The 16418-nt window shown below is 39.4% G+C and overlaps 1 protein-coding gene across 1 annotated transcript in view; it reads left to right on the plus strand.

Annotated features, from left to right (window-relative positions):
* Positions 1-222: 222 nt before the first annotated feature.
* Positions 223-16418, plus strand: part of LOC121738052 (neural/ectodermal development factor IMP-L2-like) — a 72176-nt gene continuing 55980 nt past the window's right edge. The window contains exon 1 of the mRNA XM_042129869.1: positions 223-386. The gene's annotated coding sequence lies outside the window, so the exon portion shown is untranslated. The remainder of the gene's footprint in view (positions 387-16418) is intronic.

Below are 16418 nucleotides of genomic sequence, written 5' to 3' on the forward strand. Positions count from 1 at the left end.
GTTCAAATAGGGGATGAAAGTTTGTGTATAATAATACTTCTTAACGCAAGCGAAGCCGCGGGCAAAAGCTCGTACATTATACAATACATTTTTTTATAGAGAATTTTTTGTATGAATATGTATGAAATGTCAATATGACGTGTGCACTGACGTCGCTAAGTGTGAACGCCGGAATGTGCTAAAACGATAATGATAATTTCATTCACAGCTAAGTTGCCAAGATAAAACCACGTTTGTACCTATAAAGTGTTTTTTATAAACGGATTTTGTATGAAGTGATCAAGGATTTTGTATGATTTTTTTTTTTTTGTGAAAGATGTTAATTATTATCGGAAAACATAAGTACCTGTATTTTGCCATCAAATAGTGACATCTAGCGACGGAGGGTGAGTTGTTTTTGTTATTTTTTTAATTTTTTTTCAGCAGTTAGCAGTCAGGATTTTTGAAGAAAAGGTTTTTTGATGATTTTTTTTTCATCAGTCGCGATTTTTTTTCTACGCCCTTATTTTTATATTAAAAAAATGTGTCATTCTTAATCAGTTCTTTTGTTTCAATTTCTAGGTTATGAATGGTTAACATTTTTATTGGCTTTATTTTTTTTTTCATCAATGACTATTAAAATGCTTAGCATTATAATTATCATCACTTTTATTCTCATTACACTGTCGAAAAAGTTGTGACCTAAAATGAAAATTGCTTGCTTGGCATAACGCGTAAAAACGCTTAGAGTGGGTTGCACCAACTTACTTTAACTATACTTAACTGAAACATTAACTTATATATAACCATAGAGCTCGACAAGGCTTTAAATGCACGTGGCGAAAAAGGAACTAACGCTGTCATCATACAAAAACGCAATTTTTGACAGTTCTCCTTTACCAGCAGCGCCCCCGCCCACGTTTTTATAAAGCCTTGTCGGACCAGCAACGTCTTCTGTCAAATTCTGTGGTCAAAGTTAAGGTTACAGTTAAAGTTTCCTTTAACTATAACCATAACTTTGACTATAACTTTAACTTTAACCACGCCTCTGGTGCACCGTGCAACCCACCCTTAGTCAGTTCATTTGTTTCAATTTCTAGGTTATGAATGGTTAACATTTTTATTGGCTTTATTTTCTCATCAATGATTAGTATAAAATTATCATCACTTTTATTCTCATTATACTGTCGACAAAGTTGTGAGTTGTGACATAAATTGTGACCTAAAATGAAAATTGCTTGCTTGGCATAACGTGAAAAGGCTTATTATACTTTTATACTGAATGAACCTGCGTTTGTTATCGAGCAATAATTTTCTTAAATGGAACACAACGTTTTTTTAACCCATACTTTAATATTATAAATTCGAAATTCTGTCTGTTTGTTACGTCTTCACGCCCAAGCTGCTGAACCGATTTTGCTGAAATTTTGTGAAGCTTTGATTCCCGAAAAAGGATATAGGATTTTTTCATCCCGGAAAGCTGTACGGTTCCGGCGTGATAAATTAATTTTGATGCAACGGAGTTGCGGATTTCACCTAGTGTTACAATAAATTGATTGATGCTATCGTGATGGCATATAAAATCTACGCCAAACACATAACCCATTTTATACAGGAATTTACAGGATGTAACAAAAGAAAGAGATAATACTTAAGGGGGCGACTAACTCTAAATTGTCGATTTTATAATAATTCATTTTTATATTTGAAAATAAGCCCCGAATTGTTTCATTTTCTAAACATAGATATATTACATTATATTTCCGAGGATCCGACTTAGCGAAAACACCATATCTTAAATTTTTATGGATAGAATAAAATCACAAAGATGCGTCTAATTTTCACGATTTTTTCATATATTGCCATAACCGTGCATTAAACTGAATATTTTAACACATTGTATAAAATTCTATCATTGAGAAACTGACCTAGCGGATTTTAAAATGTTGTATATTTATCGAGTTATTGAGAAAAAACTAATTTGGCGACGAATTCGCGCCGTCCTTTTTCACCTGGCATATGAAAGACAGGCGTGAGAGTGAAGAGAGAAGGACGATGATTGATTTTTTGCGTTAGTCGCCCTCTTAAGGGTGTGTAACGTGTCCCTTGTATAGAGTTCACGGTAAAAGTAGCAGCGCTGAGAGGGTTACCATGTAACAGCTTAAAGTAGTTTTTTTTTTTTTTTTTTTTAAAGCAACTTCCGTCGCCCATGGACACTCGCAGCATCAGAAGAGCTGCATGTGCGTTGCCGGCCTTTTAAGAGGGAATAGGGTAATAGGGGAGGGTAGGGAAGGGAAGGGAATAGGGGAGGGTAGGAAAGGGAATAGGGTAGGGGATTGGGCCTCCAGTAAACTCACTCACTCGGCGTGAAACAGCGCAAGCGCTGTTTCACGCCGGTTTTCTGTGAGAGCGTGGTATTTATCCGGTCGAGCCGGCCCATTCGTGCCGAAGCATGGCTCTCCCACGTGTATATATATACGTAGTAATTTCATAATCTAGAAATGTGTAACGCTTCCTGAAACAGATTTTGCATCTTGTTATAAATGGATTCCTTTGAATTTTGTCTATCTTATTCTTTGACAATTGATCAAGGCCATTATAAACTTCACAAAACTATACATTAAAACTTTTGTAAACTTAATTTATTAAGTTTCTAGCAACTTACTGAGTTGGCCATCATTATTATTAAAGAAGAAGAAGAAGATTTAGTAAGTTCAGATGTCAAAATTATGACGTATCAATTTTTTAATTGCGTTTTAAAATTACAAACGTCAAAACGAAGACCATGACCATGATTAAAGTTCACAAGAACCCTATACTTATTAACCATACATCCAATTAATAAAGTCCGATGCAATGCATGATGCAAGAACCGTTCTAGTCTACGTCTAGACATAGCGTCTAGCTACATTCACTACTATGACCTAGGTTTTGCATTTTACTATCCTACAAGTAAATGTGGTAAAAATAATGCCGCTATATTGTAATGTGTCACTTCTCACTTGAGAGGCAGTTGTTTAACGCACACTATGTCCGCATCATCCAAGGCTATCTTTCTGGTCCAGTAAAAATACGGTTTACAACTCACTTGCGCCTCCTCGGGTAATGTATTTTAGAGTTATTGTGAGCACGAGGCGATCCATTTGCTGATTTCAGTAAAAGAATAGAGCAACATATAATTTTCCTACCTACTAAAAACTTTTTTATATTCAGCCAGTGCTATTTAGAAAAAAAAAAACGTCACTCGGTCGCCGACCCGTTCGAAGTTTAAAAATGTGCAATCATGGTCGATTGTGACAAAGATCTATATATATAAAAGAAAGTCGTGTTAGTTACACCACTTATAACTCAAGAACGGCAGAACAGATTTGGCTGAAAATTGGTAGGGAGGTAGCTTAGAGCCAGGAGACGGACATAGGATACTTTTTATCCCGTTCGACAGCGTTCCTGTGTGACTTGACATGAAACGTCAGTCACTATAAAACGTGGTATAACAAAAAAGAATCAGACTTGGAATAACAAAACGAAAATGACAGCTATGTAATTGACGTAAAATGACAGCTATGTAATGACGTATGGATGACAATTTGATATTTGTAAGAAATCAATATTAAAACTATAAATCGTCAAATCTATGGCGCTATGTGAAGAAACTGCAGCTGACGACAAACATGAGAGTTACATTGCTTAATGATACATCTGCTGAAGATTTCTCGGAGCAATTGCTGACTATCGGTAATGGTCAAGTACCTGTCGATGAATCGAGCGGATTAATATCATTTCCAAATAATTTCTGTAATTTTGTCTCATCAAAAGACGAACTTATCAACAATGTATTTCCAAATATTATTTCTAACTACAAAAATAATGAATGGTTGAGTGAGCGAGCAATTTTAGCGGCTAAGAATAAAGATGTAGATGACCTGAACTACATAATTCAAAATAAGATCATTGGAACAATGCATTCATTCAAATCTATTGACTGCGTCACAAATGAAGATGAAGCCACCAACTATCCAATTGAATTTTTAAACTCTTTGGACGTGCCTGGCTTACCACCGCACAATTTACGCCTAAAGGTTGGCTCCGTAGTAATCATGCTTCGAAACATAAACCAACCAAAACTGTGCAACGGTACGCGTTTGGTGGTTAGTAAATTGATGAACAATGTAATTTACGCTACGATAATGATAGGAAACAATCGAAAAAACAATCGAAGCCACGCTAAAAGTCAAAAGACTCAAATGGAGGTGGGCTGGCCATATGATACGAGGACAAGAAAAATGGAGCAAAAGGGTGACACGATGGTACCCAAGAGAAGGCAAAAGAAAGAGGGGCAGACCGTTAAAAAGGTGGGATGACGACATCAGACAAGTGGCAGGAGTTACGTGGAATAGAGTAGCTCAAGATCGAACAGAATGGAAAAGGTTGGAGGAGGCCTTTGCCGACTGGCAAACAGATCTAAGTAGAATAACCAAGAAACAGATATTAGTCTAAACTTTTTAAGTTCATATCATATTTAACTTAAGAGTTCAATATTTGTTTTTTCTTTTTAAGTTTTAAGTTTAAAACTGTAAGGATCTGAATAAAAGGCTTTATTATTATTATTATTATTATTAATGATAGGAAAAATCAAAGGTGAGGAAGTTCTCATTCCGAGGATCCCGATGATCCCAACCGATATGCCGTTTGAATTTAAAAGACTTCAATTTCCGATACGTCTTGCATTTGCCATGACAATCAACAAATCACAAGGCCAATCCTTAAAAGTTTGTGGTTTAAATCTAGAACATTCATGTTTTTGCCATGGTCAATTATACGTGGCATGTTCACGGGTCGGAAGACCATCTGCGTTGTTTGTTTTTGCGCCTGATAATAAAACAAAAAATGTCGTGTATCACAAGGTGCTTAAGTGAAGAGCAACCTATGTACTAAAATACAGAAATAATAATGAATGATTAATGTAGTTATTTAATTATTTTTTTGTATTTTTTCGAATAAAAAAAAAAAAAAACTGCTTATTTATTGCCATTAAGGCGGAACAAAGTTCGCCGGGTCAGCTAGTATATATTAATAATAAAGAAAACATATATAATAATGGCGACCACAATTTAATGACCGAATATTATCATATAAAAAACTGTATTTTTGCGCCCGGCTCAGTACAAAATGTGAGAGACGGCGCGGACGTTCAACTGTTTCTGATCAGACATTTCGTACAATGTCGGCCGGGCTTAGTCATTGCTGAGAAAAATCGATATCGCTACAGCCAAATTATCAAGGCGTCGCCTTATAGAGTATTCAATACACTTCTATTATCCAGAAACTTTGCAACTACATAATTTACCTCTTAGTGTTCGAACCTACGACATCACCTAGCGAACTAGCAACTGAACCATAATATAACAAAAATGTTCAATATCTATACATTTATACTTCTATATTAGCTTCATGATCTATACATCTATACATCTATACATATAAATAAAATTGGAGTGTCTGTTTGTAATATTGAAAGAACCGTTTTTACTACATGCATATGAATATATGTATACTTATACCAAAACAACATTTTTTATAATTTTTATCTGTATGTCTGTCTGTCTGTCTGTTTGTTCCGGCTAATCTCTGAAATGGCTAGAGCGATTTTGACGGGACTTTCTTTGGCAGATAGCTGATGTAGTAAGGAATAACTTAGGCTACTTTTTAACCGACTTCCGAAAAGGAGTAGGATATATTTTACTTTTTTTGTATTTGTTCTCGTACAACTACGCCATTTGTGTTGACGCGGACGAAGTCGCGGACAACAGCTAGTATTTTAATAAACAAGATATTTACCTTGTAAATATTATTCCGAATTCAATAAGACATATTTTTGTAGGAATTTTCTTTGACGACTCAGTAATATTGTTTCATATTGTATTTGTAAAGTTGTTATATTTTTAGATCAGGTTTCACGTGTACAAAATGGGTAATGATATTGAATGTACTGTCACTTCTTGGTTGAAATTCATCTTCAATTAAATAATTATACACTTTCCTTGCACTTATTCCACTTTATTTTAATATATTTATTACAAAATTGTTAAATACACGACCGGTTTCGAAAAAATAGGTACACGATGGTGATTTTTTCGAAACCGGTCGTGTATTTAACAATTTTGTACTTAATAAATATCCATACTAATATTATAAATGCGAAAGTGAGTCTGTCTGTCTGTCCGTCTGTCTGTCTGTCTGTCTATTACCTCTTCACGCTCGAACCGCTGAACCGATTTTGCTGAAATTTGGCATAGAGATACTTTGAGTCCCGGGAAAGGACATAGGATAGTTTTTATCCCGGAAAAATGTACGGTCCCCGCGCGATAAACTAATTTTGGAAAAATCGACGCGAATTCGCGCGGATGCGCGCGCCTCTTTAAATTCTCAGAAGTAATAAAGTGCGTTAACGCTTTGGAGTTAAGGTTGAATTTGTTATGTTGAGTTTTAATAATTCGCTTCGATGCGCTTCGACTCTGCGCTAATATAAATTGACCCTAAGTGATAATAGTTTAGGGCAGTCTCTGCCAAAGTGGGCGATAATGCCCACTGTGGGAGCTGAAGGGCTAAAGGGCGGTGTGGGACCCAGAAAAAAAATGGGGGTGTTGTGTAGAGGCTTGGGGGCTATTTCAGCGGGATGCATTTGAAATTTAAACAAAGGGGCGCTAAAACATAATTTGCTCTCAAAGTGGGCTGTAGACAAAATAAGCTTGGGGACCCCTAATTTAGGGTGTGTATCAGTCCCCTTTATAGAGTTCGCTGTGAAAGTGGCAGTGCTGAAAAAGTGATTTCAACTTTTGTAGTGGGCAATATTATGACGCTGGGGAGCTTGCCCATACAAATGACTTGTAATGGACACTTTTATGACGATGGGGCGCTTGCAAATGACAAAAAAATGTCATTTCAGCTCTGCTACTTTCACAGTGAACACTACATAAAAGATACATATACATTATACACCCTAAAGTCTAAACTCTTCACTTAGTTTTGTTACAGTTTGGCTGCATGTTCATTTAATTACAATAGGCTAGATGACTATTTTTTTTTCTTATTGCTAATTGAAAGACCCTTAAAAATAGAAACATCGCTAAAAGAATGACTCTGATAGCTTAAAAATTCACCAGGATATGACAGTTTAAGCATCTCATAAAATAGACCTGCCCGAAACGCTCCATACAAAGTGCTACGAAAAACTGACGTCAGTCTTTCGTAGTTTGTACGCATCGGGAGAGAACGTTGTTCGATACGTATATCAAATAATGCGTTTATGTAAGTGGTTTTATAACAAAAGTTGCTTTTAATTGCATAAGTTATCGATTGGTATACAAATATTAAGAAATTTAATTGAAAAAAAAATCGACTTGATTATCTAACTTTGAAGGCGCATAACAAAAAAAATAAAAATGCTATCGAGCTGTAATTTTGGGAACACTTATTTTTCACCGTGATTTCTTTATTTTATTAACAAAATTCGCTAATCTTTGACCTTGTCATCATCCCTATTGAGTACTTAATTAATATTTGTTTCTGAGTGCGGTAGGGAAGGTATATACGTGGGAGAGCCATGCTTCGGCACGAATGGGCCGGCTCGACCGGAGAAATACCACGTTCTCACAGAAAACCGGCGTGAAACAGCGCTTGCGCTGTGTTTCGCCGAGTGAGTGAGTTTACCGGAGGCCCAATCCCCTACCCTATTCCCATCCCTACCCTCCCCTATTACCTCTTCAAAGGCCGGCAACGCACCTGCAGCTCTTCTGATGCTGCGAGTGTCCATGGGCGACGGAAGTTGCTTTCCATCAGGTGACCCGTTTGCTCGTTTGCCCCCTTATTTCATAAAAAAAAAAAAAAAGGTAATTAAGATAATAATTTGAACTGGTTAATTTAATTCAGAAATAACGAGTTCATACTGCATCTTTACGAATTGCTCTCAGTCTGTCAATCAGCCCGTCTCTTTCTACCAATCAGCCCATCTCTTTCTATCAATAACGATAATTAGTTACCGATTCTCTTCCTGGTATCGGGAATGAGCTTAACAGGATAAGCTCAACACAAGCTGGTTACAATCGCTTCAGCTGATTTTCAAGCTGAAAACGAACCTCTACCTTAACAAGATGACGCTCGTTTGGTTTCGCCCTATGTCCTTCCCCGAGATTCTATCTTCATACCAAATTTCAGTAAAATCGGTCAGAACGACAGTCAGACACACTTTTACATTTGTAATATTAGTCTGGACTCTGGATGTCTTCGCTAGTTTCGATAGCGGAATAAGTTATTAAAAATTTTGAGAGGTGTCAAGGGACACCCGAATGGAACCTGGATACATATTATACACTCAAAAAATATTAAAAAAAACGCCATCTTGTTGACGCACATGAATACTGTCAACGCCCTCTGCCCCTGCCCCCTACCATGCAGGTACTAATAAAAAAGTGTCGAGGTCAAATATCGTTCTGTCTAGCCTCCATAACGTCGAACGCTCGATAAGGAACTTCGTTCCAATAACACAATAAGGTATTTGACATAACGCATCGCTATGTGTCATGGCGCTTGCGATGCGTAATGTAAAAAACTCAAAAGCCATTCATTTTGACATCTAACCTTGCTCTCGAAACTGACGAATGCGTTTTGACTAAGGAACCTTTACTTTGGTCGTAGTCACGGGAACGAATTGGTAATTTGTTTGTTTGGTTGCAAATTGCAATCGTTGGAACCCAGGACCACAACCAAGCCAACCACTGCACCCAAGCCGTCGCTAACAGCTTGACATTCAGTCAATGAGAGCAATATAGCGGCCGCCCGCCGCGCTGTTGCCGAGTGGAGCTGCACAGAGTAGCTTGGGCAGATACTTCAGCTTAAATAAAATAATAATGTAAACATAGTAATGTAAACGCTTCCTCCTTTTTTCCAGTCGTCAGTCGATTCAGTCATCCGGTTTTTATGTTACTAGACGTTCCACGCGGCTTCGCCCGTGTAAATTAGGAATTTCACGGAAACCGTACATTTTTTCCACAAAAAAATACTATGTGCCCCTTCACGTGGTCCTCTCCACATCTGTGCCAAATAACATAAATATTGCTCCAGTAATTCGTGAGCTACGCACATTCAAATAATTTTTCTGTTTTTTCCACATTTTCTTCTACTTCTTCGGTCATATTTGTTTTAGCGTGATAATATATAGCCTATAGCCTTCCTCTATAAATGAACTATATAAAACTGAAAGAATTTTTCAAATCAGACCTGAGATTAGGGCGTTCAAACAAACAAACTCTTCTGCTTTATAATATTAGTACTTATAGATAGTAATAATTATAGACTAAAGGAGCGCAGCGGCTGTACCGATTTTTCTGACCTTGTGTATGAGCACACACTTCTGGCACTTTAACTCCTTTAACGTTTCGATGAAACTGGTAACCAATACCATAGCGCTACATAATTTAGAAGCTTCGAGGCCTGTTTCACCACTTTCTGATAAAGTGCCCAATAGGCTATTCACAACTTTTTCGACAGATTCTCCATACTTGATCTGTCAAGTTAATTGGTGGATAGCCTTATCAGGAAGTGGTGAAACAGGCCCTGAGTATATATTTTATTCACGATGCATTTGTAATCTCTGCTCTCACTTATCCTGCATGAATATGCAAATCTAGATGAAAAGCTAGGTTTTTAACTAAATAAAATACTTTTCAGTTACTTATTCATGTGAGTGTGTTCACAGAGAGCAATTTCTACTCTAAGCAATGCTCGGTCTTCCTGACTCTTATTTTTGCAGACTTTCAAAAAAAAAGCTTTTTTTTTTGTTTATTGCATGATACATTTTTTTTAATTTGCACCTGCGCTCTCTGCCCCAACTTACCCTACACTGCACAGTAACAGACAGCGCGGCGTCGCGGCGAACTTTGGACGTTGCATCATCGATCATAAGCCCTAACTGCAAGTCACCGGCCAATAAAGTTCTAGCACATATTATGTTTTTTTTTTATAAAATAACGGGGCAAACGGGCAAACGCGTCACCTTACGGTGCGTCCACATTTGTATAATTTGCGTGATCAGATCTCCACGGGGCTAAAATGGTCGCTTTGGAGAATCACATTAAGAATCATAATATGATTCATTTTTTTTAAATCGCAAAATGCAAGTCTGCTTGTAATTAATGTCTACAACTTGACAAGTCTTTAAATGAACGTGTCGAAAAAAGGAACTAACGCTGCCATCATACAAAAACGTAATTTTTGACGTTCATATTTAACCTTGTCGCACTGTAGTAATTCGTACTAATTTGACATTTGTCAGTTTCACAGTTTTGACAATTCATTTGCTGAATTGATTTAGAGGAATTGCTAAATGTGACCATTTTAGCCCCGCTGATCAGATCTCCTCCGTCGCGATCATCGCGGCGTATCAAGTATGCGTATCATAGTGTGGACGCCTATTAGATCATTCTGCCGATCGCGCGCGTATTTGATACGACACGTATCAGATACGCGGTTATTAGCGATCGGGGCGTATCATGACACGCGTATCATTTTGATACGCTTCGATGATACGCGACGGAGATCTGATCGGAGATCTAATGGCGCAAATATGGATACAAATGTGGACGAAGCCTTATGAAAAGCGTCGCCCATGGGCCCTCGCAACATTAGAAGAGCTGCAGGTGCGTTGCGACCTTTTAAGAGGGAATACGCTCTCTTCTTGAAGGTTTGCAGGTCGTATAGGTCCGGAAATACTGCTGGTGACAGTTCGTTCCAGAGTTTTACCGTGCGCGGCAGAAAGTTACGCGAGAAACGCACGGTGGAAGACTGCCACTCATCTAGGTGATGAGGTTGGTACGTTTTTCGCGTGGAACGATGGCGAAAAGATCTAATTGTCTGTCCCCTGGACCCTAGCACATTTTGCATAGTTAGTGTCCTAGCACAATGAAGGTTTTTAAGCTATCCTAACACCCCCACTTCTACCGGCACATCCGCCGGTCGGTGCAGTTTTGCCAGCCCTTGACACGGTGTTTGTGTGCGTACGACTATACGTGTGCGAATTATGATTGCGTAAGTTGATAAAAAATGCTATACAATAGCTTTATCGCGGCAGTCTTCGAGTGACACACGTATTTTATTTGAAAACACGAGTCCACCAGGCAACTTTTCGTGTTTTTTTTTAATGAAATAAGGGGCAAACGAGCAAACGGGTCACCTGATGGAAAGTAACTTCCGTCGCCCATGGACACAGCATCAGAAGAGCTGCAGGTGCGTTGCCGGCCTTTTAAGAGGGAATAGGGGAGGGTAGGGATGGGAAGGGAAGGTAAGGGAATAGGGGAGGGTAGGGAAGGGAATAGGGTAGGGAATTGGGCCTCCGGTAAACTCGCTCACTCGGCGAAACACAGCGCAAGCGCTGTTTCACGTCGGTTTTCTGTGAGAGCGTGGTATTTCTCCGGTCGAGCCGGCCCATTCGTGCCGAAGCATGGCTCTCCCACGTAAGTGTATGTCGGGTGACGGGTCTACCCCGAGGACAAAATGGACTGACGAAAATCTTCGCTGAAAACGCAACACGATAATGCGTGGCTTCTGAGGATTTATACAGGAGTTTATGTTTTCAACAGCTTTGTTGATTGAACTTAATTGGTTCAGGTTTGACGCTAGCCAATCAAAATGCAAAAAAATAATATTTCGTTGCGGTTCCCAAGAAAGCTTTAGCATGTCCCTCGGCTATATCATATCACAGCGTTTTCATGGTTGGATACAGCTGTCGATCCTGGCGACACAGGAGATACAGCGGTGAGATTTGGCAATGTGTAGTGGACCAAAGCCCGTAAAAAAAAAGTATCTAAATCGGAGGGAAGACCGCTGGCATAGCGTTGGAGAGGGAGCAATATCCTTGTATCTGAGTCGGAGGGAAGACTGCTGGCGTAGCGTTGGAGAGGGAGCAATATCCTTGTATCTGAGTCGGAGGGAAGAGCGCTGGCGTAGCGTTGGAGAGGGAGCAATATCCTTGTATCTAAATCGGAGGGAAGAGCGCTGGTGTAGCGTTGGAGAGGGAGCAATATCCTTGTATCTCAGTCGGAGGGAAGAGCGCTGGCGCTGCGTTGGAGAGGGAGCAATATCCTTGTATCTAAGTCGGAGGGAAGAGCGCTGGCGTAGCGTTGGAGAGGGAGCAATATCCTTGTATCTAAGTCGGAGGGAAGACCGCTGGCGAAGCGTTGGAGAGGGAGCAATATTCTTGTATCTAAGTCGGAGGGAAGACTGCTGGCGTAGCGTTGGAGAGGAAGCAATATCCTTGTATCTAAGGCGGAGGGAAGACCGCTGGCGTAGCGTTGGAGAGGGAGCAATATCCTTGTATCTAAGTCGGAGGGAGCAATATGCTTTCTACCACGCGACAAAAGGAATGCCTGCCCCTGTTTCATTTTCACTTCTCCAGGTGCAAACAGCTGTAAAACATTCTTCGTACCGTATCAAAATTGACACGTTCCCAGATGCTACTTTAAATAATTGTAATGTGGCCCGCTAGGTTTGGTATAGTTATGAATTATGATATTCTGTATAATGCAGTAACGGACTTGTATGTGTGTTAATGTTATACACCACTAGAACTATGGACCTGGGGAAATTTTCCAAACCTTTAAAAAAACTTGTTGCACTCGGGGACCGCCGAAAGATATTGCATAGCATTTTTCATAAGCTTATGCAAATGTAATTCGCATAAGCATACGTCTAGACGCACGCATACAAACACTGTGCCAAAGTCTGGTGTTAGGTTTTTTCGTTACATAATTTCTTAATTCGGTCACCGCGTTTAAAGGCCGCAATAAAAGATATGCAATAGCTTAAAATCTGACGAAAATTATTGTCCTTAGTTACAGAGGTTCTGAATGCAGCTGCGTTGCTAGGAATGCGGAATCTGAGAACCAATAGAATCGTTCATTTGCCTTCATTGATCATCCTTACTAATATTATTATAAGTATAAAAGTGTGTTTGTCTGAAATTGAGCGACATTGAGTGAAAAAGCAACTCCACAGAAACTTCTTTAAAACACACAAATTGAATACGAGTCAAAAATTGGACGCGCGTCTTCCGCAGAATTCTCGAGAATTCTCCGGTGCCAATTCCCTCGCATTCCATTCCGTTTCATTCCGCGGCGGTATAATATGAGCCATGGCCCTCTAGCCTGTCCAGATGAGGCGTTTTACGCGCGTACTCGAGATACTAGAGCTGCTGTATATATGTATATCGCGTGCCTACGCGCTTTTTCTTACTCGCGCGTAAAACGCTTTCAATGAGCAGCACTCTCGACTCGGCTGTAAAACGCGCGAGCAACGCGCGAGTCGAGATACTTGGGTGCTATTGCAGCGTCCAGAACTACGCGCGAGTCCGTTGCCAATGGACGTATTTGATTGGAGCGTGATAAACTTTGAGTCCATGTTTATAGCGTGAAAACGCGCTTAAGGCCCAGTAGTCCCTAAAATTAGCAGGTCGATGTATGTCAGTACGAATATCGACGTTAAGGACATTAAAATAACATTCATATCAGCGCGCCTTGTACAGTGGCGGTTATGCGCTCGCCGCGTGCCTTGATAATAGAAAATAGGAGTAAAAACCTTTTGTTTTTAGTATTACACAAATCAAATATATCAAATCATTTACGTTAGGTTACGACACATATACTACATTTTTTGTTTTTTCTAGAAAGTGTGTAATTTAGCCATAAAATGATTTAATTATGGAAAACAGCGTTATAACAGTCATCTTTGAGATTTTTTTCTATCGAGCAGAATTTTTCAAATTGTGTACTGATATACCTTTGCGTATAGGAAATTTTCTCAATTTTAAAACGGTACTTATTTTATGCTTAAATAATGACATTACTAAAAACGTGTTTTAAAAAACCCATTTTACGTAGTTGCAACAACCACAGCGCCTTAAAACGCGGTATCAGGATGCAATAGAAATTGTAACGCGCGTAAGCACTTCGCGCGTTAAACGCCTCATCTGGACAGGCACAAGGGAATCGGTTTGTGGCGCACAGCAGCGTTTATTTGACAAGAGCTTTTATTCACCAGCCTTGTTAACTGGTTAATGATTCGTCAGCGAATCTAAAGCGGGCGTTAGCCAAGTTCTTCTACTCAGGCCGGTATAAATAGTCAGTACTCAAGATGCATCTCGGTCTCAAGACACGGTACAGGCTCTGTGATTGGTTGGCTGTCAAAATTTTGACCAATCACAGAGCCGAATCGCATCTCGAGACCGGGTCGCATTTTAAATACTGACTATTATACCAGCCTTAGGGCTTGACTCCCTACACTCAGTGTGAGAATAATCATCGTATGACGCACTTTGGACCTCTGACGTCATCTCACAGGGCCGTATTCAAATAAAATCGAAAGCTAATACATAAAATGCACACTGACGTGCAAAATTTACATGATATAAGATGCCCTAGTATCTATTCTGAATCAACTTTAGTCATGCTCTTTAAGCTATGGCATAGCTTTTATCGCGTACTTTGAATGAGATGATTCAAGAAATTCCGTAACGAAAAAAACCTAACACTCGGACCGGCACAGCGGGCGTTGCCAGACTTGGACACGGTGTTTGTGTGCGTGCGACTAGACGTATGTGAATTTTTATGATTGCATAAGTTGATAAAAAATAGCTTTACCGCGGCAGTCCCCGAGTGCCACACGTATTTTTTTTTCGTCATGGTCTCTAGTACAGCCTTTCTCAAAGCCTCCTCCACGAGCAACACACAAATTGATTTTAGAAATGTCATCAGACACCATGGTAACAATTATTTCAAAAACAAAACATTATTTTTGGGGGATCCATCAAAAATTTCACTTCCTGAAAGGGTAGGTTATACCGTCACCAAAAAAGTTTGAGAACCGCTGCTCTACTAGTATTTGTGACTCAACGCAAACTCTTCCATTTAGGAAGATTTTCTTTTTGAGTAGGTATGGCAATTATTTATTTTTCTGGCCAAGTCCATTTAGATCACATTTTGTGTCTAAAATATCTTACCATACCTTATAACTTATAAGTTATAACTGTGCGAAAGTAGACGTGGGAGAGCCATGCTTCGGCACGAATGGGCCAGCTCGACCGTAGAAATACCACGTTCTCACAGAAAACCGGCGTGAAACAGCGCTTGTGCTGTGTTTCGCCGAGTGAGTGAGTTTACCGGATGCCCAATCCCCTACCCTATTTCCTTATTCCCTCTTAAAAGGCCGGCAACGCATCTGCAACTCTTCTGATGCTGCGAGTGTCCATGGGCGACGGAAGTTGCTTTCCATCAGGTGACCCGATTGCTCGTTTGCACCCTTATTTCATAAAAAAGAAAGCAACTAGCAAAAAAGTGTAAGTATCTGTCTGTATATCTTTATGTTTGTATGTTTGTCTGTCTGTTCACGCTTAAACGAATGAAACGATTAAAATTAAATATATTAAATAATAGTTTTAGTTGCAAAAATGTACGGTTCCCACGCGATAAATAAACGGCGAAACGGAGTTGCCGGTTTCATCTGCCTATTCCACGCAAACAAGCAAACCCTTCTTTATAATTACCTTTAATAATACACTCATTTTGCGCAATCGGGTAAATTAGTACAAACAAAAAACGCCACGCCCATATTCTGACGTGTCCAACAACAACGAAAAAGAGTCGGACTGTGGCAAAAAGAGTTGCGATAAAAAACGAGAAAAAACTACAGAACCAACAGGTGTGAGACTGAAGGACGCCGGATGAAAGTCAGTGGGTTCGATGGGGTTCCGTAAAGAATGGAAAAACCATAAAGTTAATATACCTAGCGGAATAGAAAAACAAAGGCCTGAGCAAGAGAGATGTCACTATCAGTAACACTGCGTGGTAAAAAGAGACGTGTGATACATGACAGCAGCACTCTTTTTTTTGACGTCCAGTCGGCACGTGCCGCACGTTGACAATTTAATCTCATAGAAATCACGTTCAATTATGCTTGTGTAAGTGTATACGTACACATATTTTTACACACAGATGAAACCAATTTCGGTTTCGTTTGACAGCTCGAGATTGTTGCTCTATTCCGCTAGGTATATTAACTTTATGGGAAAAACCAATATTATATAACGCTAAAACTCGAAAACGGCTGAACGGATTGGGCTGATTTTAGTCTTAAAATATTCGTAGAAGTCCAGGGAAGGTTTTAAAGTGACACGAAGTTCACCGGGACAGCTAGTCTTCTTATATATAAAAGTGGATTTTCAAATGTGTTAGTCGCGCTAAAACTCGAAAACGGCTGGACGGATTGGGTTGATTTTAGTATTAAAATATTCGTAGAAGTCCAGGGAAGGTTTTAAAGTGACACGAAGTTCACCGGGACAGCTAGTCCTACTAATATTATAAAGGCGAAAGTTTGTTTGGATGTATGGATGTGTG

Source organism: Aricia agestis, chromosome 22 (genome assembly GCF_905147365.1).
Source record: "Aricia agestis chromosome 22, ilAriAges1.1, whole genome shotgun sequence".
Taxonomy (NCBI): domain Eukaryota; kingdom Metazoa; phylum Arthropoda; class Insecta; order Lepidoptera; family Lycaenidae; genus Aricia; species Aricia agestis.